We start from the raw sequence: 23287 nt of genomic DNA, 5'->3' as shown, positions 1-23287 counted from the left end.
TGGAAATATATTTTTTGATGTGCAGAGTTTCCTTAATGTTTTTGGGGTGATACTTTAGGGATAGTTTCTAAGCATCCTTAGATACATCTACACAAATTGGGATCATTCAGACTTCGTTTAAATGGATTTTACCTTTTGGGAGTTGGATTTAGGGCTGTTGAGTCTACCAAAGTAGGATATGCCAATCTAGCAACCTGTTCAACCTCCATGCTAGGCTGGGTTTGCCTGTCCAGTGATCCCAAACCAATCAAACCAGTCTTTCATCTCAACTAGACCTAGCCTTTGGGAGGTGTTTTTGAGTTTCAGGTGTACGTTTCTGATTCTTTTGTTTTGGTAGCGTCCTAAGTTGCCCAAGAACTTTTCTAAGTCATCAAATCAATAGTTGGTTTGAGTGATTTACGTGTGTGCTCTTACTTTATCTTGTTTGGAATGGAGAGCATTATTTTCAATTTCGAAGGCTTTGGGTGTTGTGTCTAGTTTCTTACTAGATTGAGTGATATTTATCGTTCGTCACCGAGAATAACCCAGCACTATTTGGCTCGTGAGATACTCATTTATCATTTTTGCTGTCTTGAGTGCTTGATAAAGTTCTGAAAAACAAGTCAAGTTTGCCTAAAACAAAAACTTAATAGCTTCCATTTATCTCCTCTATTTGTCCATTTCGGTTCTTCACCAAGACATATTGCCTATTAACATGGTTTATGGCATTGCTCTAGGTCTCCACAAGGCGTAAAGCACAAATTAAAGATTAGCACACCTAAAAATGTTTGTGATTTCTTACTACTCCCTCCATCCCAAATTAAAATTCATTTTAGATAATTAACATATTCATACAACACTTGATTTATGTGTTTTATATATGTGTCTAGATTCATCATCATTCATTTGAATATAGACATAAAAACAAGAGCTAAAACGAATACTATTTTGAGACAGAGTGAGTACAATATAACAAGTACATGTGTATGATACTAACTTCTGTATCTTATTGTAAATAAAAAGAAAAAGTACACATAACGCTGCTATTCTCGACTAACCATGGAGTCGTTTATTTTAGCAAATGCAAAGGATAGATTAACGTTTACAACAGTTGTAGCTAGATAACGAGCGTGTAGAAGCTGCGCATAGTAAACGGTTGACTTCTCTCCCACAACATTGAATCAGAAGCATATCAGCTATTTCTTCCCTGCAACATGGACCCTAGTACGATATTCTCCTAGAGCCCATATAGGGAAGATATTCCTGTACTGGGAGTAACCGATCATGCAGTTTTGATTGAAGACTCCAATGATCTCCTGTCGTTGTACATAGTTCAAATTATGTTAACAAATAAGAAGATAGTAAAGTTTTGTGACTGAAAAATAATCATTTCAGTAAAGCGGCTACGTCAGAAATCAGCTAGAAGGGATGAAAAGAGAGTACTAGAAAGATCAACAAATATCGTGGACGAGACTCTACGTTGTAATTTGCACCAAATATCTATTCTTTATCCTAGTTGTTTGATTAATATGTGATACCTAAAAATTAATAACTTGTAAAATATTGGTAAACTCATGACAATTGCGGTGCAACCATGGGTCAACCCTAATTAATAATATATATATGCCTTCAATCCAAGTCCAATATTTAGAAGATATAAAAAAACAATAAGTAGTTTGTTAAGCAAATGTGTTGTTATACCTGTTAGAAATATGCCCTAGAGATAATAATAGAGATGATCATATTTCTTTGTATCCATGATATATTGCTTATTTGAATATCTATGAAAGGCACATTGTATTGATTAGCAATTATGTGAATTGTATGTGAGATTCTTTACTTGTATGGTTATTCTAAAAGATATATCTGGTCAGATTCGATGACTAGCACATGAATTAGTTGATGACTATGTTTCACAAGTCATGAACATGGAGATATAAAACTAATAATGTAGGAACATGTATGACATGAGTCTGGACGGACCCAACATGAGTTTTGTAATATAGTTCTATCTTTTTTACAACATGTACATTGTGTCCTTAGACCCGAGATTGTCGCGTGTTCTCAAGATCTTAATTGACCTACTTAGGGACTATCAAAAGTTACTTCATAACCGGGTAGTTATAAAGATAGTTTTGAGTTCGTTAGGAAGCATGTCGTGAGGCATGGTCAGTTAAGATAGAATTTGTCCCTCTCTACTTAAGAGAGATATCTTTAGGCTACTCGAGTGATTGGGTCAATAAATGCATGGTCGTGCTAAGGTTAAGTATTAACCTATAAAAGGATTCCGAATCATAGTATCGAGAAAGAGAGGTCAGCTTAGAGCTAGACCAAATATCGTGAGATAGAGAATAACATGTATGTAATGTTGTGATGGTTCATCTGATATGATCTTACGTATGCATAGAAGTTGACATGTCTTGCTAGAGGTTGTTGTTAATTATTAGGCTAAGTAAGAGTACTTAGGTCATGTCTATGTATACATGAACCTATAGGGTCTCACACACTAGTAGAAAAAGGCTCAAAGCCTGTGGTACGGTATATTTTTACAGGCGGATTCGGTTATCAATCGTCTGTGCTATTTTTAGTGGCGGTTTCTTAAGAAAACCGCCACTAGAAATCGTATTTCTAGAGGCGGTTCCTTATGAAAACCGCATGTACAAATCCATGATTTCTCGTGGCGGTTTTCTTAAGGAACCGCCTGTAGAAATCGATTTCTAGTAGCGGTTTTCTTAAGGAACCGCCACTAGAAATCATTTTTATCCTTAATTTTTCGAGTTTTTCAAACGACCTCGTATGATGAAACTATCAAAATAAAAGTTGTAGATCTCTAAAAGTTATAAAACTTTGTAGTTGACAACTTTTTTATTTGAAATCATTTCGGCTCTTAAAAATTGTATCTAAATTTGTCAAATTTAAAATTCAAATTTTGCAAACGATCTCGGATGAAAAAAGTGTCAAAATGAAAGTTGTAGAACTTCAAAAATTATTCAACTTTGTAGTTGACAACTTTTTTATTTGAATTGGTTTACGGTCTCAAACAACCAATTTACACTCAGTTGGTTGTAATATGTGGGCAACAAAACTACAAACTAGACACAAAGCATGTCATAGACGGAGTGGTAGAGAAGGGTACGCTTGAGGGTGAGGTTGAGGGGTTTGATTCGAAGCAACCGCGTAGTGGACGAAAAATGCCGCAACTTTGACGGAGACGGGTGGGTGGGCCGAGGCCTCCCCTAATAAAAATAATATTTTTGCTATTTTTAAAACCCATTTTATGTTTCCTGGAAACAATTTTCACTGGCGGTTTTATTACGTCGACCGCCAGTGAAAACCGATTTCCACTGGCGGCCCTCAGTTACGCGCCTCTAAAAATGATGATTTCTACTGGCCTCTAGCACTGGCGGTTACGAAAAATGCCACTATAAATAGGTTTACGACCGCCACTATAGCGCTTCTCTGTACTAGTGACACTTAAGGGGAATGAATCCGAGTTCGGATACGATCCGAATTAGACTGGGTTTAGGGTTGCTGATGGGCCTCAGAGTCAGAAGCCCATCAGGACGCCTATGTAATGAGGGGGTGGATGCACGATTAGGGTTAACCTAATTTGCTCAGTAGAACACCAGCAGCCACACTTCTCTTGACCTCGCCACGCAGTCGTCGTGGACCTAGCAGTCCAGTACGCGTCGCTTTCTCCCTGCATGTGTGGATACCTCGGAGGTGTTTGTAGGATCTAGGACACCGGCTAGAGGGGGGGTGAATAGACGGTTTTGACTAAAAACAACAATACTAAGTAAATTTAATCAATACAACAAGGAGAATAAATTTACTAGTGTCAATAAGTAAACAATGTATGAAAGACAACTACGGAGATTGAATACTTGAAGAACTATAAGCAAAACACTAATCAATTGCAAGGCAATAAGTAATGCTAGAAGGAATAGACACCGAAATTTATCCCGTGGTATCGGTGATTTGCCGATCACCCCTAATCCACGTTGAGGTGGACTTCAAGCTCTCACTTGCTCCTCTATCAAGACACGACTTGATCTTTGAGCCAAGTGGACAAGAAATCACTCAATACCTCGATTCCACTAATGTCACCTTTGCCGCTCCGGCGAGGTAGGCGCGAACCCCTCACAATCAACACCGCGGCTTCTCCACAATCTTCTTGGAGAGCTCGACGGAGACAATCACCCGAGCCGTCTAGGAGGCGGCAACCTCCAAGAGTAACAAGCCAACGACGCTTGCTCGGTGTACCACCTAGTGCCTCAAGAATCACCAAATGATGCAAATGCACTAGGAACCCTCAATCTCTCACTAGAATGCAATCTCAAGCAAAGAGTGTGAGAGAGTGAGTTGGAGGATCACAAATGAGCTCAATGTGTGCAAGGAATGGCCAAGAGAGAAGTCACACACGAGCTACCCTTCTATTTATAGGCCCCCATCTAGAACCAACCGTTATGCACAAAAGAGGGCAGTTCTGCGCACGCGCGGACCGTCCGCGCCCTAGGGCCGGACGGTCCGCCGTACACCATAACGGCTATAATGACCGTTGGAACATGTCAGAGACGTCTCAAAAGGTGGGTCCGGACAGTCCGCCCTTCAAGGTCGGACCGTCCGCGACCAGGCAATTTCAAACACCTGAGCCTCGGATCAAACGGAGTTAACACACGCGGACCGTCCGGCAATAAATCCCGGACCGTCCGCGACCTGAGACAGTACTGTCCGGACTGGTCTCCCGGACCGTCCGTAGTACAACTCAATAAAAACACACAGTCCCTGTCCAAAAACGAGATAGACACATGCGGACCGTCCGCCCCTCACAGGCGGACCGTCCGCCTATAATTCAGGGACTGACCCGAAGCCACCTTCTTCTGGTCAGGACTGCGGACGGTCCGGCTATAAATCCCGGACGGTCCGCAGTGCAATAGAACACAGTTCCAACACAAATGGTCAGACTTCGGACCCTCTGGAGGATCGCGGACGGTCCGCCCCCAAGGGCCGGACAGTCCGCGCGACCAAGACTTCTCAAATTTCAAACATGCTTTTGAATGAACTTTTAACTCACGAAATGAGACGCGCTGTTAGTCCTCATGCAAATGCAACTACTTGATGCTCTATGAGGCACTAAGTTTTACACAGAACTAAGTCATTGACCCCTCTTAATAGTACGGCTATCTAGCCTACTAATCCGGTCAGGTATCTTCTCTAAACTCCTCAAGACCGGCAAAAGTAAAACCTATATTATACCTTTGCCTTCATCTGATCCACAACCAATGCGTATGACTCTTCAACATTTCCTGTTTTATGTGGTCCAACCCTGCATTCTTATTTCTCCAAGAATCGTTAGTCCACAAGTAGTTGTCATTAATTACCAAAACATTACTAAAAGGGGCCTAGATGATTCACAATCTCCCCCTTTTTGGTAATTGATGACAACACCACATAGTATATTAAAGAGAAGTTTAGTTTCTCCAAATCTCTCTCATACTTAAGGTATAAAATAGATTTTGGAGATGAGTTTCATAGGACTTATCTTGAATTGAAGTTCTGTCCAAAAGATAGATAAATCCCAATAGAAACTCAGTATGCAAGAAAGGCTCCCCCTAAGTGTGTGCAGGATTATTTGAAGTTGAAGATATAACACACATAATATATTGGAGCTTGATGGAGACTTTCCTACAAACATGGTTATCGAGACATACAAGCGATGATTCGTAGAGTGAGCGCAGCAATTATAATCACATCTCGATTAACCACACACAGAGTAATTTGAACTAAAACATAGTTCATCCCACAGAATATTACAGATAATAATCCACAGACATACGACATAGAGTTAATAGATCGAACCAAGTTCCAAATGCATAAGACATAAACTTAAACGGCACAAAAAAGATAAAATGCATGTGCATGGTCTTAGTGTCCACATAGAGCCACCAACTCCCCCTGAAGGAGACGCCTGACAACTTCTCATCACTTCTCTCCCCCTTTGGCATCAATTGCCACAAAGGAGAGGCTTTACTGATCACTCGGCGGAGGATGCATGTTGTAATAATGAGTGCTGAAGGTGTCAAACAGGGAGGAGAACTGGGCAAAGTCCTGCTGGAGCTGCTGCTGCCTCTGACTGATATCATGCATGTTGTCAGTTGTAGAAAGATTATCAAACTGACTGGAGAGAGCACCCATGTTATCTTGAAAGCTTTGTTGCATATTATTCAGCCTTGACATGATGGGATCAGTGACATTGGTGTGAATGTGATCACGAAGGTCAGAAAATTCAGAGTTGAGCACATCACAGTTGTTGTCAAAGCGAGACTGCATGTCATCGAGGCGGTGATCCACATGTGACATCAACCCCTCAAATCGAGTATCAATACGAGCCTCCAGCCCTTGCTGCATGTTGTGAAAATAAGAATCAAAATATCCTGGAGCAGGCTCCCAATAGTGCTGAGGCTGAGGAGGAGGTGGAGGAGGAGGCATCTGCTGTTCCTCAACATTAGGCGCTGCTCCACCCTCATAGCCAGGGTCTTCCTCATCATCTGGGAATGGAGTGAGTGGCCTGGTGAGAAACCCTATCTCATTCTTAAAAGGCCTGAATGGAGTGTGGACAATCTCACATGGGCCCTCAAATCTTGTCTTGGATTTGATAAGAGCCATAATGTATGGAGCATATGCCAAGTTTTGATTCTTGTCCATCTTTAAATCATTAAGCTGCCTCATCATGAAAAGAACAATGTTCATGACTTCTCCATTCATAATGTGATGAATTATGTTCCAGAACTTATCTCGAATTTTACTCTTATCACCACTCTTGGGAAGAATGGTGACTCTGGCAATCTTGTTGATGACAGCAGGATGATGTCTGAGTCCTGCTGTTTCTCCAAATCTCCTGGGTATACCGAGCCTGACTGGCTCATAAAACTGCACAAAATCCTCAAAGTTATCTTCAGTATATAGATCCACCCCAGCAGAAATAGTGCCATAGTCCAGACTGTTGGCAGCGGCAAAGTCAGCAAAAGAAGCAGAATACCGCTTGAAGCCAGTCATCCAGGTGATAGATTCTTCTGCAATATCAATCTCTGAGGTAGCCAAGAATTGCTTCACTGCCATTTCATTGAAATCGGTGCGCTGCCCCATAAACTGATATAACCCACATGTTTCAAATTTGGGGATAAGACCCTCCATGACTGATTGACTGAGCAAGAAAGACCAATCAATCACCTGATGCTTATGGAAGTTGGTATCCACCAGGGTGCCCCAAAAGACGTCAAACTGCAGCTGAGTGTGGAAAAACTGAATATTGGTATCTGATGGCAGACCATATTGGTTCACAGTCCGTCTAGAGCAGTACTCAGCCATAGAAAATCGCCGCTTGGGATAAGTCCATCCTTGGATATCAATGGGATAATCTGGATGAACATGAAGAAAATCTTCAGCATCCATGGATTCAGTGCCCCCAGCTGAGGATTGGGCCTCTGAATCAGTGGTCGGCGTATAATCATCATCATTGCCACGTGGGCGCTTTGATTTAAAGCGACCGGCAAGTTTCTTGCGGAGACCACCAAAACCACTGCAACAAGGTGACAGACAACCAGAGATAAATAATTGATACCAATCGCCACTTATAAGAAGGAATGGAATGGTAACACACTGTCAGGGTCCGGACGGTCCGCGCTAGGGGGTCGGACGGTCCGCGCCAGAGGCCCGGACGGTCCGCATCCACCAGGCGGACGGTCCGCGACCGACCAGGGGCGACTCCAAGAACCCTAGCCGCCACAAGGGTTCAATTTGATGGTTTTGCAGATAATACCCAGCCAAATAAGTTGAAAATTTTGCATAGCATTGATATTGAGAAGAACTAACAATCCCACCAATCAGATTTTGAAACCCACTGCTCAATTTCAGATCAGAGAAGAAACCCAAATAATCTCAAGGTTGATGAAATTTGATTAAATCCACAAGATTTGAAGATACCGTGATGAAGACATGTTGAGGGAATGGCGTTGCAAGCTGTCGGACTGTCCGCACGCAACTTCTCTTCACGGTCCGCGCACACTCGACACAAGAGAGTATATGCGAGAGGAGAGCAAAAGAGAACAACCGAGTGGGCACAACTGGCAAGACTGCGGGCTCTGTCCCTTTTTCTGCCCTGTCGCGGACGGTCCGCGCGGGGGCGGCGGACGGTCCGCGCCCTGATGATCTCAGACGGTCTGCGAGGCTGCTCGGACTGTCCATTTCCTGATGCTGCGGACGGTCCGCGGTCCATAGGCGGACGGTCCGCGGCCTGATACTCATTTTTCCAATTTCTGTCCACTTTCTGATTTTGAATTCCGAATCCGAATTGGTGCTCATATATGGACATTTTGACCAATCCAAAAGTTGGTATGCATGCATATACTTATGATGTATTCGAGAAATGCAAGATTTTTGAATTAAACTATCTAGAGCAATTAGAAATGAAAAATGCACAAATAGTACCAAATAAATAGCGTAAAAAGCATACTTAGACCCAAGATGCAAGGCGACACATGTGTGATCAACTTCAAGTCACATTTGAGATATCGATCACATTCATTTCACTTCTTAGAGAACAAAATCTTGTTTCATCCAAAGGTTTTGTAAAAATGTCTGCTAATTGATCATCGGTGCCAATGGAATAAATAGAGATATCTCCCTTGCCAACATGATCTCTTAAGAAGTGATGCCGTATATCAATATGCTTGGTTCTTGAGTGTTGGACCGGATTGGTAGCCAATTTCACCGCACTCTCATTATCACACATGAGAGGCACATTCTTGAAAATAATTCCATAGTCCAATAAGGTTTGTTTCATCCATAATAGTTGAGCACAACAATTTCCGGCCGATATATATTCCGCCTCGGCGGTAGATAGAGCAACCGAATTTTGTTTCTTAGAAGACCATGAAACAAGAGATCTACCAAGAAATTGACAACAACCGGAGGTGCTTTTTCTATCAACTTTGCACCCCGCATAGTCCGAATCCGAATATCCAATTAATTCAAATTGAGCACCTTTGGGATACCATAGACCAATATTGGGAGTATACTTCAAATATCTTAGAATTCTTTTAGCGGCCTTCAAGTGAATCTCTCTAGGAGAAGCTTGAAATCGAGCACACATGCATACACTAAACATAACATCGGGCCTAGATGCGGTAATATAAAGCAAACTACCAATTATTGAACGATAAAGTTTTTGATCAACTATTGTACCTCCTTCATCTAAGTCTAGATGACCATTTGTTGCCATTGGAGTCTTGATAGGCTTAGCATTTTCTAAACCAAACTTCTTGAGCATGTCCCTCAAATATTTTGATTGACTTATAAAAATTCCATCTTTCAATTGTTTGATTTGAAGGCCAAGAAAGAAGCTCAATTCTCCTATCATAGACATTTCAAATTCCTTTGACATCATTTTTCCGAACTCCTCACAAAATAATTCATTAGTAGATCCAAAAATAATATCATCAACGTAGATTTGACAAACAAATAAATCTTTACCAATTCTTTTAGTGAATAGAGTAGTGTCAACCTTCCCAATTTTGAAGTCTTTGGAAAGCAAGAAATCCCTAAGCCTTTCATACCAAGCGCGTGGAGCTTGCTTAAGCCCATAGAGAGCTTTAGAAAGCTTGAACACATGGTTAGGTCTTTTGGGGTCCTCAAAACCGGGAGGTTGTTCAACATACACTAGTTCACTAATCTTACCATTTAGAAAGGCACTCTTTACATCCATTTGGTAGAGCTTGATATTGTGTGCACAAGCATAAGCAAGTAGAATCCGGATTGCTTCTAATCTTGCTACGGGAGCAAATGTCTCCCCAAAATCCAATCCTTCAATTTGAGTATATCCTTGTGCAACTAGTCTTGCCTTGTTTCTTACTACCACACCATCTTCATTGTGCTTGTTGCGAAACACCCATTTTGTACCAATAACATTGTGGTTCTTTGGTCTCTCAACAAGCTCCCAAACTTCATTTCGAGCGAAGTTATTTAATTCTTCATGCATTGCATTCACCCAATCAACATCAAGTAGAGCTTCATCTACACGGTTAGGTTCCATACAAGATACAAAAGAGAAATGTTCACAAAATGAAGCTATGCGAGAGCGAGTTTGAACACCCTTACTAATATCACCCACAATTTGATCAACCGGGTGATCCTTCACAATGGAATGATGAATTCTTGATACCGTTTGATAGTTGCTTGTTGAAGCATTGGGAGGAACCGTAGGTCTTGAAGTACCTTGATCATGAGTATCCAAGGTTTCATCGAGTTGTTGGCTTTGGTGATCTTCCTTATTTATAGTTGAGGATGAAGGAATAACAACTACACTATCTTCATCATCATCTTCCTTAGGTTTTATTTCACCAATGGCCATTGTTTTCATTGCATTTATCAATTTAGTTCCCCCAACATCATCGAGATTATCACTCTCATCTTGAGACCCATTTGTTTCATCAAATTCAACATCATATGCTTCCTCAATAATACCATGAGATTTGTTGAAGACTCTATAAGCCTTACTATTTGATGAATATCCAAGAAGAAAACCCTCATCACATTTCTTCTCAAATTTAGAAAGCCGGCTTCCCTTTCTCAAAATATAACATTTGCAACCAAATACCCTAAAATATGAGATATTTGGCTTTCTACCAATGAGCAATTCATATGGAGTTTTCTTCAAGAGTTTGTGACAATATAGTCTATTTGATGAATGACAAGCGGTATTTATCGCCTCGGCCCAATAAGAATCCGATATATTATATTCCGCTAACATAGACCTTGCCATATCAATAAGAGTTCTATTCTTTCTTTCAACAATACCGTTTTGTTCCGGGGTATATTTGGAAGAGAATTCATGTTTGATACCCTTGTCATCACAATATTGATCAATCCTTGCATTTTTGAATTCCGACCCATTATCACTTCTAACCTTTTTGATGTCGAAATCAAATTGATTTTGAGCCAATATAGCAAATGACTTGAATGTTTCAAACACATTAGATTTGTCTCGTAGAAAATAAACCCAAGTAAATCTTGAATAGTCATCCACAATCACAAGACAATAAGAATTACCACCAATACTTACAAAAGATGTGGGCCCAAACAAATCCATGTGAAGTAATTCCAAAGGTCGATGAGTGGACATTTGACTTTTATTTGGATGAGTATTTGCCACTTGCTTACCGGCTTGACAAGAGCTACACAATTTGTTCTTTTCAAACTTCACATCTTTCAAGCCTCGAACTAAGTCATGCTTGGTTAACCGATTGAGTTGCTTCATCCCAACATGACCAAGTCTTCTATGCCATAACCAACCTAGTGAAGCTTTTGAAAATAAGCAAGTTGTGAGCTTTGCCTCATTAGATGAGAAATCAACAAGATAAAGATTTTCATGTCTAAAACCTTTAAATTTAAGATTGCTACCGTCAACACTAGAGATAATAACATCTTCAACTGTGAAATTGCAACAAAATCCTAAATCACATAATTGAGCTACGGAAAGTAAATTAAAATTCAAGGATTCAACCAATAGCACATTTGATATAGAATGATCATTTGAAATAGCAATTTTACCCAAACCTTTAACCTTTCCTTTACGATTATCTCCAAATGTGATACTATCATAATTTGAGCAATCTTCCTCACTCATTTGGGTAAACATCTTCATATCCCCGGTCATGTGTTGAGTACATCCACTATCCAACACCCAATGATTCCCTCCCGCCTTGTAGTTTACCTACAAAAGGAAATCAATCTTTTTTAGGTACCCAAACTTGCTTGGGTCCTTGGATGTTAGTGACCAAGGTCTTTGGCACCCAAATAGCTTTCTTTTTGTTTCCAACAATTGAAGTACCAACAAATTTAGCATGAACACCTTTTGCATTATGAGAAAGAACATAACAATGCTCAAAACAAGTGGAGGATACATGTTTGAACTTGGGACAATTTTTCTTAACATGTCCCTTTTTGTGACACTTGTGACACACTTTGTCACATTCTTTCACAAACAATGTCTTTTGCTTTACAAAAGCATTCTTTCCTTTCTTGGGAACATATCCAAGACCTTCACGGTTAAGAGAACATCGTTGACTTCCCAATATGAAATCCAACTTCTTCTTACCACCATATGCCTTTTCTAGGTCATGAGTTAGAGTATTTATTTTATCCACTAACACTTCATTCTCAACAATAATTTTTGATTCATCAAGAGCAATATTATCATTGAGAGAAATTTTGCATTTATCACAAATAGAGTTAGTAGGTAGTGGTTCACTTGTAAGACTATCAAGTAAGTCACAAGTGACTCCAACATCCTTAGTGACCACCTCAACTTCATGCACAATAGATGATTTTTGAGCATCCGCAAGCTTCTCACAATTTTCTTTGAGATCATTGTGAGAGATCTTGAGCTCCTCAAAAGACACTTGGAGGTTTTTATACAATTCCTTCAAGGCCTTAAATTTTTCTTTTTCTTTGTGCATGTAGTCATCGGCCTCACCTAACATTCTAACAAGATCATCATATGAATAGCCATCATCATCAACATCATCGATATCATCATCATCATTTATATCATTTAAATCGGTGATGATTTTTACCTTAGCATCTCCCTTTGCCATGAGGCAATGGGGGGATGAGAAGAGTGAGGGAGCTTCCTTGATGGCAATTCCGGCATTTAGCTTGGATGAGGTGTCATCATCATCATCATCCGAGCTATCATCCGAGTCCCATTCAACTAAGTAGGCTTTGCCATCTTTCTTCTTGTTATAGTATTTCTTTTTCTTCTTGTCACTTTCATCTTTGCCCTTCTTCTTCTTGCTTGGACAATTCATGGCAATGTGACCGGGTTCCCCACACTCAAAACATTTTCTATCATTGAAAGCATTTCTTCTAGATGTTTGACCTCTTCTAGGTTGACCTCTTTTCATCTTCATGAATTTATTGAATTTCCTTACAAATAAAGCCATGTCACCATCACTCTCACTTTCATTTTCTTCATCATTGCTATCTTCCTTTTCAATTGCCTTTGAGGCCTTGGCTTTGAGAGCAATAGATTCATTTTTCACCTTCTTTGCCAAACTTAAAGCATCGGCTTGTGACTTCTTAAATATATCTTGAGTGAGAATTTCTCCCAATACTTCGGTTGGAGAGGTTGTAGATAGATCACTCCTTACTAGCATTGTCACAATAGTCTCATATTTCTCCGGAAGTGATCTAAGGAACTTGTGTGTGAAATCCACATCCGGAACATTAAAACCAAGTCCTTTGAGTTCATTTACAATCTCATTCAATCGATTGAACATATCGGATACACTCTCATCTTCTTTCATAATAAATTGCTCAAACTTCCCTTTGCACACATATAGTTTGGCACTCTTCACAATTGTAGTTCCTTCATGAATTTCCATTAGCTTTACCCAAATCTCATGAGCGGTTGTGAGATTCTTGATACGATTGAACTCATTTATATCAAGAGCATCATAAAAGACATTCATGGCTTGATCATTTGTGAGGATATTCTCATTATCACTAACGGATGGTTCATCTTCCTTCAATACAACAAATCCATCTCTGACAATTGGCCAAATTTTTCCACCCATTGCTCTAAGATGCATTGACATTCTTATTTTCCAATAATCATAATTGTTTCCATCAAAGTGCGGTGGCTTCCCTATGTGCACATTGTTGTTACTAGCCATTTTGTCCCACTCCGGGATGATTAGATCCACAAACAATGGAGTCCTCGGCTCCGATACCACTTGTAGGATCTAGGACACCGGCTAGAGGGGGGGTGAATAGACGGTTTTGACTAAAAACAACAATACTAAGTAAATTTAATCAATACAACAAGGAGAATAAATTTACTAGTGTCAATAAGTAAACAATGTATGAAAGACAACTACGGAGATTGAATACTTGAAGAACTATAAGCAAAACACTAATCAATTGCAAGGCAATAAGTAATGCTAGAAGGAATAGACACCGAAATTTATCCCGTGGTATCGGTGATTTGCCGATCACCCCTAATCCACGTTGAGGTGGACTTCAAGCTCTCACTTGCTCCTCTATCAAGACACGACTTGATCTTTGAGCCAAGTGGACAAGAAATCACTCAATACCTCGATTCCACTAATGTCACCTTTGCCGCTCCGGCGAGGTAGGCGCGAACCCCTCACAATCAACACCGCGGCTTCTCCACAATCTTCTTGGAGAGCTCGACGGAGACAATCACCCGAGCCGTCTAGGAGGCGGCAACCTCCAAGAGTAACAAGCCAACGACGCTTGCTCGGTGTACCACCTAGTGCCTCAAGAATCACCAAATGATGCAAATGCACTAGGAACCCTCAATCTCTCACTAGAATGCAATCTCAAGCAAAGAGTGTGAGAGAGTGAGTTGGAGGATCACAAATGAGCTCAATGTGTGCAAGGAATGGCCAAGAGAGAAGTCACACACGAGCTACCCTTCTATTTATAGGCCCCCATCTAGAACCAACCGTTATGCACAAAAGAGGGCAGTTCTGCGCACGCGCGGACCGTCCGCGCCCTAGGGCCGGACGGTCCGCCGTACACCATAACGGCTATAATGACCGTTGGAACATGTCAGAGACGTCTCAAAAGGTGGGTCCGGACAGTCCGCCCTTCAAGGTCGGACCGTCCGCGACCAGGCAATTTCAAACACCTGAGCCTCGGATCAAACGGAGTTAACACACGCGGACCGTCCGACAATAAATCCCGGACCGTCCGCGACCTGAGACAGTACTGTCCGGACTGGTCTCCCGGACCGTCCGTAGTACAACTCAATAAAAACACACAGTCCCTGTCCAAAAACGAGATAGACACATGCGGACCGTCCGCCCCTCACAGGCGGACCGTCCGCCTATAATTCAGGGACTGACCCGAAGCCACCTTCTTCTGGTCAGGACTGCGGACGGTCCGGCTATAAATCCCGGACGGTCCGCAGTGCAATAGAACACAGTTCCAACACAAATGGTCAGACTTCGGACCCTCTGGAGGATCGCGGACGGTCCGCCCCCAAGGGCCGGACAGTCCGCGCGACCAAGACTTCTCAAATTTCAAACATGCTTTTGAATGAACTTTTAACTCACGAAATGAGACGCGCTGTTAGTCCTCATGCAAATGCAACTACTTGATGCTCTATGAGGCACTAAGTTTTACACAGAACTAAGTCATTGACCCCTCTTAATAGTACGGCTATCTAGCCTACTAATCCGGTCAGGTATCTTCTCTAAACTCCTCAAGACCGGCAAAAGTAAAACCTATATTATACCTTTGCCTTCATCTGATCCACAACCAATGCGTATGACTCTTCAACATTTCCTGTTTTATGTGGTCCAACCCTGCATTCTTATTTCTCCAAGAATCGTTAGTCCACAAGTAGTTGTCATTAATTACCAAAACATTACTAAAAGGGGCCTAGATGATTCACAGTGTTGCATTTGGAGCATTAGGACGAACCGTGCGAACACATGATGGACGTCGGCGACTGCACGACACTATTCGACAGATTCATTTATATCGAGACGATTTCTGCCGTCCTGCGCATCTAGTGGTAATCCCGTAATATATAACAATAGTAGATCTTGGTTTTATGGTGTTGAAATTTTGTTTTGCTTTAGCGTAACCTCTCCATAATCCTACAATACCTTTATAAACTTCTCTTATAATTAGATCTGTTATATTGTTGTTCCATATGCGTGATTCTATAATCATAGGGACGAAATCAAACCCATTTTCTCATTTGAATTTTAAGACACAAAGGTTTTTAAATAAAAAATGTGTGAGGTGGACGAAAGTGTAAATGAATGTTAATTTATTTCTCTTGGGTCAGTTGGGAGTATTATTTACCTGCTGTGGAAATTCTCCGTCCACTAATTGCAAGTTGATCAAAACCTTAGCCGCCCGATGCAGTGGTGTTGGATCTCTTTCAGCCTATAACAACGAGTCAAAGTATATTATTCTTTATAGTAGGTATGCACATCAATAAAATCTATCAGTCGGATCATAAAACAAAACGACAAACCTGTCCTGCACCAATTAGGGCCAACTGGCCCAGCTTGTGTTCACTGCATGAGGTCGCATGCCTTCGAGATGTGTGTAAACCTGTTTCAATCCAAGTCAGAAGATGTGAGGGTAGGTATCGTAATAGTAATAGCATTAGCAATACTGTTGTACTCTCGCTCGAACACGCACCCCCGCTGCAAACATCTGGCGGCTACCACCAAACCACATATGTGTTTATGTATAGAAATGAACAATAATTTATATATGCATATATTAATATTTGAAAAAATTTAAAATATAATCATGTTTGAATAAATATATCATTTAATCAATGTCAATGTCTATCTATATGATATATATAAATACCATTGCAAAGCACGAGTCGTCACTCTAGATAAAGTTTCACCTAGTCGGTAATGGTCACCGACTCTAGAGAGCAGTGCTATTTGTCATTTTAGATGATGATCACCAACTCTAAAATGACTTAAGAAATGACTTACAAAGACCACAAACAACTTAAATTTATGAAGTCATTCTAGAGTAGGTGATAATCATATTAGGTGATAAATAACATTTATATATTGGATCCAATAGTACCTCGATCGATTTGATATACGACCAATATAGGAACATTTGATAACGAGTTACAAGTGATAAATACATTGCAGCAAACAGAAATACAGAACCACATGTACTATCTCCATTCTCGTCCGCTAGTTCATTTTTAAACTAAAACGCGACAAATAAAAAAGAACGGAAAGAGTATAAGACAAGTTACCTTGTTCTGACATGACAAATAACTCTCTCCCCATCCACCGGATGGAAGCTCCTTCGACAAAAGAAAATCACATGCCTTTTTTATTACAGGACTATTGTTGAACGTCCGCCCAGCACAAGCTAATCCCTTCACTGCAAACCATGTGGCGTAGGTGAAACAAACACCCCAAGAACCGTACCTGTTGGAGATACAAATTGGGAATAATTCATGTAGAGTCATAAATATGCTAAGTAAGTAGTATACTCTCATGTATATCCAAATACTAACCATGAACCATCATTCCTTTGCATACTTTCAATGAAACTTGCACCCTTGTTGATAATGTTGTCCACCTCTTTCCTACGGTGCCCTGGGTAGAGTTTCCTGAACAAAGCTAGAGCTTGAATTGACGATGATGTGCATTCAACATACCTGTCAATTAAATTATGCATTTTATTTGTGTTTATTTTTCATATTTCTAACAAAGCAATGTAAGAAAACCAAAGGGTTATTGCAGCTTACGGGTAATCAATCATTATGCCCCCAAAGGTCTCAGAAGGATTAATATGCTGAATTTTGAGAGATAAAACATGTCAATATAGATAGAACTTGATCAACAATCCACATTGATACATGTGGTTGTGCTTTTTAATAAATCATATAATCAACGACTGGAGCATACATGTGCTAGTTTATTTATACATAGTTTTGACTTAATTATTCTAATACCCTAAATATCCATTAGAAAACAATGTATCGGCCTGACATACTAAAGAATGGAAGAAACTTTTACTGTTGGGACCAACCATATCCATCATCCGAGACAATGGTTTGTTGGGACAAATAAGTTTGACCAGACATATGTCATGTTTGGATTATGGATGAGTCAGTGTTGAGTCCAATAAATTTTGAAAATGAACGACTTATCTCTACTTAGTTTATTGATTAACTATACATATGTGGTTCTACATTAACATAGGTAAAACATGTGTTGTGGTTGTCATGGATCTAAAAACAGTTTGGTTCATCTCTATTTTAATTTCACATTGTAAGAAAATGACCCTATTGACAATTATGTTTGAATTTTGGTGTTTGATAAACAACATGACTATTTAGAGTAATGTTGTTTGCTAATATATAAGGTATAGTTCAAATGGATGCAAGGTGGTCTTGGATTTGGAAAAAGTGATGGTTTGAATGATCAACACCTCAAACACGACGTTAGAAGCCATATTGAAAACATGCAAGACATGATAAAAGCCTAAGACACCAAAAAATGGAAGTTCGCAAAGACATAAACGAAAGTGAAGTCACTAAAGATGAGACAAAGAGGTAGCTACATTGGAAGTGTCTCATACTTAGATATGCTTAAATCGAGATGACTTCAACTCTAAGTTGTGGAGCTTTTTATTATCTTTCCAAAAAAAAGTCCAAGATCATCAAAATTATAGTTTAGAGCTCAAAGTTATGGCCAAAATACAAAAAATGAAATATACTGAAAATAATTACATCAGACATGTCTGGTGTGACATCCGGTGTTATATCATGTGCGCACAAAACATTAGAAAACAATATATTGACCTAGCATGCTAAACAATGTCGGCCTAGCATACTAAACAACAGGATAAACTTTTATTGTTGGGAGCACCCATATCCATTATCAATGACGATAAAAACATAGATTTTGTTAAGACACATAAATTTGACAAGACATATGTCCTGTTCGGATTGTGGATAAGTCCGCATTAAGTATAAATCTTGAAAATGAACAGATTGTCTCTACTTTGTTTATTGATTAACTAGCCATATGCGGTTCTATATTAACATAGGTAAAAAATGTTGTGGATCTAATAACCAGTTTGGTTTAGTTTATCTCTATTTTAATTTCACGTTGTAAGGAAAATGACTCTAAGGACTATTATGTTTAAATTTTAGTGTTTGATAAATAGCATGACCTTTTGGACTAATGTTGTTTGCTAATATATATAAGGTAGTTTAAATGTATGTAAGATGGACTTGGACTTAGACAAAGTGATAGTTTGAATTAGCAACACGTTAAATAAGACATTATAAGCCATATTAAAGACCTACAAGACATGGCAAGAGTCTAAGACACCAAGAAGTGGAATTCCAGATGCAAAGACATAAACAAAAGTGAAGTTACCAAAGTTGAGACAAAGAGCTGTCTGAATGGGAAGTGTTTATGATTTTGGATCTACTCAAATTGACTTGGCTTCAACTCAAAGTTGTAGAGATTTTTATTAGCTTTCCAAAAAGAGGTCCAAGATCATCAAAATCAAAGTTCAGAGCTAAAACTATGCCTCAAATAAAAAAAATAGATTGCGTTGAAAAATAGCACTAGCATGTCTGGTGTGACATTCGATGCTACATCCTGTGCACACAGAAATTTACGGTCACCCACATTGAAGCACTAGATATGTCTGGTACTTTTATTTGATGCTCCTAGAAATGGTTGAATTGTCAGAATTCTAGTGTGATGTCTCACTACTAAAAAATCACCCTCTAGCAATGGGCAAAAATCGCTGCAAAAAGCCATAAATCGTGGCAAGTTCTACCATTTTCCATAATGTCACTTTCGTTGCCAACCGTTGTAGAAAAGAGAGTGACAAAAGCTTATGGCAACTGTTTTTAGCCCCATTGCAATAGCTCCAATTGCCGCAACAAAATAAAATGTTGCAATACATATTAGTTGCATCGATCAAATAACACTATTTTTTTGGTCAAATTTGGGAATCAAACCTAGGTCTCATTGTTTATAACAAACAACTCTACCACTAGACTACTACATTTTTGTTAATAAAAACAACCCTAAACCCTAATCCTAAAGGGAAATTGTAGTTATGCCATCAAGATTGGAACCTTGGCCTCCTAAACTTATAAGGTGGTACTAAACCCACCATCTACAATTTCTTATGTGTCACATGGATCAATAACAGAACTACTACATACTTTCAAAGGGCTAGATTGTTATAGTCTCACTCAACTAGGGTGCTTGTTGCTAGGCTATGGAGTGTTAGCACATCAAAAACGTACAAGGATGATCTAGAAAGAAATTAATTAGCTGACCTCCAACCATGCATATGACCTCATGAGTTCATATGTTGAGAATCCACCATTATCATTCTGTGAGGTTAAGACAAATGTATTAGACATGTCTCCTCATATAGAAATATTTGAAAGGTAACACCAAAGATAAACTATTGATAATTAAGGAAACATAACAAGAAAAGTTCAAATCTTAATGAGTTCATTTAAGTTGGGTTGCATCCCCTTTAAGTTGTGATCTAAAAGAAATAATGAATGTCAAAGTTCTATAAGACTATAACTACGTGTATAAGTTCTTTCAACTATAAAAAAATCAATGTTATTCTATATCCTCAAATCTAATGTGGAGACATTTAATCTATTTCAAATGAGTTGTCGTCGACTTCTATGTTCAAGATGTAGTCAAGTTTGATCTTGGTTGACTATATATGCCACCACTGTTCATAATGACATCCTCACCTATAGTCATAGCTAGGCTATCATGCCTGCCTAGAGTCACTTGGTATTGACCCATGTAATCTTTTATTTTGATGTATGCACATTTTGGACATGTGTGACTCGTAGGTTTGGTGTCCGGTTGTAGTTAACCAAGACTGGAAGGCATGCTGCATTGACATGAAACAAGATGGAGGCGGTATTGGGGAACTTAGATTTGGTGGTGTCAGCTTAGATTTCCTCAACTCTAAGGAGAAATCTCTAGGTGTGTCCTTAGTTGGTTGTATTGTGTACCTAGCAGTGGTGGTGCTATTGTTGCTTCCTTATTGAAGCTATTGTATGTAGAGTTCAATGAATTGATCTTTGGTGAAAATCTATTGATGTTAGATCATAGCAAACATTGTGGTGCGCTTTGCATGTCTTTTTTCTTATTATTGTTTCCTTAGGAGTCTCTTTCTTATGGTCCATGTGTTGCCATGGTCATGCATGGAACTGAAGATTATGATTTGGGTTGTTTCTCATTGCAACACAATGTCATGTCGATGTCCTTCAATAATCATACATAACTTTGTTTGTATCATAGCTATGCAGAAACCTTGGCTGGTCTTAGATATATGGATTGCACCTCCTTGATGCAATTGTTTGAGATCAATAGAGACAATTTTATTTTTGAAAAAACAACAAATATAATTAGACTAAAAGTAAATGTGAAAAAATTACTATTGCATTGATGCAATAGTTACAAGGACAAGTAGGGATATTTCGAACGATGCGCCGTATTTTGCAATATTAAGCATGTGGTGCAAAAATTGATGCTACAACTTACAACTCATGTAGAGTGAAAGGCAAAAGTTTGAAAGATGCTTACCATAAAAGAAATGAGACAATTTACACCATCATAAAGTCTGTCAACTTCCATCGGCTCACCAACTATTTGAGGAGAAACCATTGATAATAATAGAGCTGCCTGTGGGTTACATAAAATTACACCAGAAAAATATTTAAACATGAGTATATGACAATGACCTTGAAGTGATTCAAAAATAACATTAAAACTCTAAAAAGAAGAGCTGAATCTTATGTATATTAAATATTTATACTATACTCTAATAATGTGCATATTAAAGGTTTTTTATCATGATGGTGGAGAAAAAATTAGAGATAAAATTCGTTTTTATATACTAATTGGTAGTATTCACCTTTAGTCCAGTTGCAGTGCAATCTGATACAGGCCAACCATGATCAACGGTAGAAAATGGCCATCCACCTTTTGATATGTGGCGATACCATTGGGTCAAATCTCCAGGGCAATTATCAAGGATCTAAAAAATATGCAGTTTATAAGCTTATGCATGACAAGTGAAATTTACATTTCATAGACAAAAGTCTAGGTCTCTAGGATACTATACCTGTGAATTCTTAATGAAGGCATGTGCTAGTTTAAGAGTTGGACCAAACTCTTCCGTGAGGTTGGTACTCACAATTGCTTGAACTATTAAACCTGCATCCCATAGTTGGGTGCCATTGTTACCCTACAATATATATAACAAAGATAAGATGAGTCCCTTTTAGATTGCTAAAGAAAATTAAACAAAAATTGAAATAGGTGTAACATATGTCATTTGTCATGTTAGTCACTAGGTGAGTCTAGCCATCTAAAACTAAAGTTGAATCAAGCATGTTCGTGTTACATGTGTTATTGTTGTTTACACTAAAGGCATAAGTGGTCAACATAGAATCTTGATAGACACACATAGAAAAATGAGAAGTGCATGATGCATGTATGATATCATGGCCTGTGTGGATTGTGTGATGGTCCAAGGCTTAATAAGATTGATAGAATACCCATATCAACAAGGCACACCTTCTTTTTTCAGAAGCAAGTTCCAAAAGAACCTATGGGTAAGCGTGCATGGCTCAGAGCAATTTTGGGATGGGTTACCAATCGAGAAGTTTTTTCTCGATGCGCATGAGTGAGGACAGAGTGCACAGGAAATACTCATGTTGGTCTGTGGGGATAGTCTATGATCCATGAGGGCTGCCATGAGTAAGTCCTACTAGTCCGAGAGTGACCGGGGAGTTAAAAATGGTATCAAAGCTGACCCTGGTGGTGTCACAGGCTTGTGTGGGCTAGGAGTTTAGGCATATGGTGTATGTGGGCATAGAGTGGTCACATGGCATGTCACATGACAACACTGGACACATAGACGTGACCAAGAGGGGAGGTTCCCAGCTTGGGGTTGATCGACGAGGACATCAGTCTTTTGAGGAGGGTGTATTATGATATCCTAGTCTACTGTGCCCACATGACATGGCATATGACAACACTAGACACACATATGTGGCGAAGAGGGGAGGTTCCTAGCTTGGGGTTTACCAACGAGGATGTCGGTCTTATAAGGGGGTGGATTATGATATTCTAGCCCGGGTCAATTGGGTGATATCCTGGTCCAAATCTTAATATGATTGATAGAATTCTTATACCAATAAGGTGCACCTTCTTTTTCTGGAAGAATGTCTCAAATAACCTCGAGGTTAAGTGTGCTTCGATGATAGCAGTTTTGGTATGGGTAACCAACCAGGAAGTTTTTTCTTGTGAGCATGTGTGAGGACAAAATGTGTAGAAAAGATTCTTCTTGTAGTGGACAGGGTGTTCAACTTGCATGAATACTTATATGCCTTGATAATTGCATCATTATTGGACATAATAATAAGCATATGATGCAACTAAGAATTATCAGCTAGCCTCAACCAAAAAGTGGATTTATCAACGATTACCTTCATTTTCATTCCATCTTCAGCAATCCACAAATAATCATAAATTCGAGGTACATGGAGTTTGAATCCCTCTGAGTTTGGATCTTCAATCCAGCAAGCAAGCATATTCAGTACCTGTGTATAACTTTATTTAATATTTGGGAGCGATTCATGTAACAAGCTTATAGGAAATAGTTGAGAAATATCATACTAATCTAGTCACTAAGGCACACACTT

General features: G+C 39.4%; 1 pseudogene; it reads right to left on the bottom strand.

Annotated features, from left to right (window-relative positions):
• Nucleotides 1-1175: 1175 nt before the first annotated feature.
• Nucleotides 1176-23287, bottom strand: part of LOC103636781 (cycloartenol synthase-like) — a 75891-nt pseudogene continuing 53779 nt past the window's right edge.

The sequence above is a fragment of the Zea mays genome, chromosome 8 (genome assembly GCF_902167145.1).
Source record: "Zea mays cultivar B73 chromosome 8, Zm-B73-REFERENCE-NAM-5.0, whole genome shotgun sequence".
Taxonomy (NCBI): domain Eukaryota; kingdom Viridiplantae; phylum Streptophyta; class Magnoliopsida; order Poales; family Poaceae; genus Zea; species Zea mays.
This window is presented reverse-complemented; position numbering and strand designations above follow the sequence as displayed.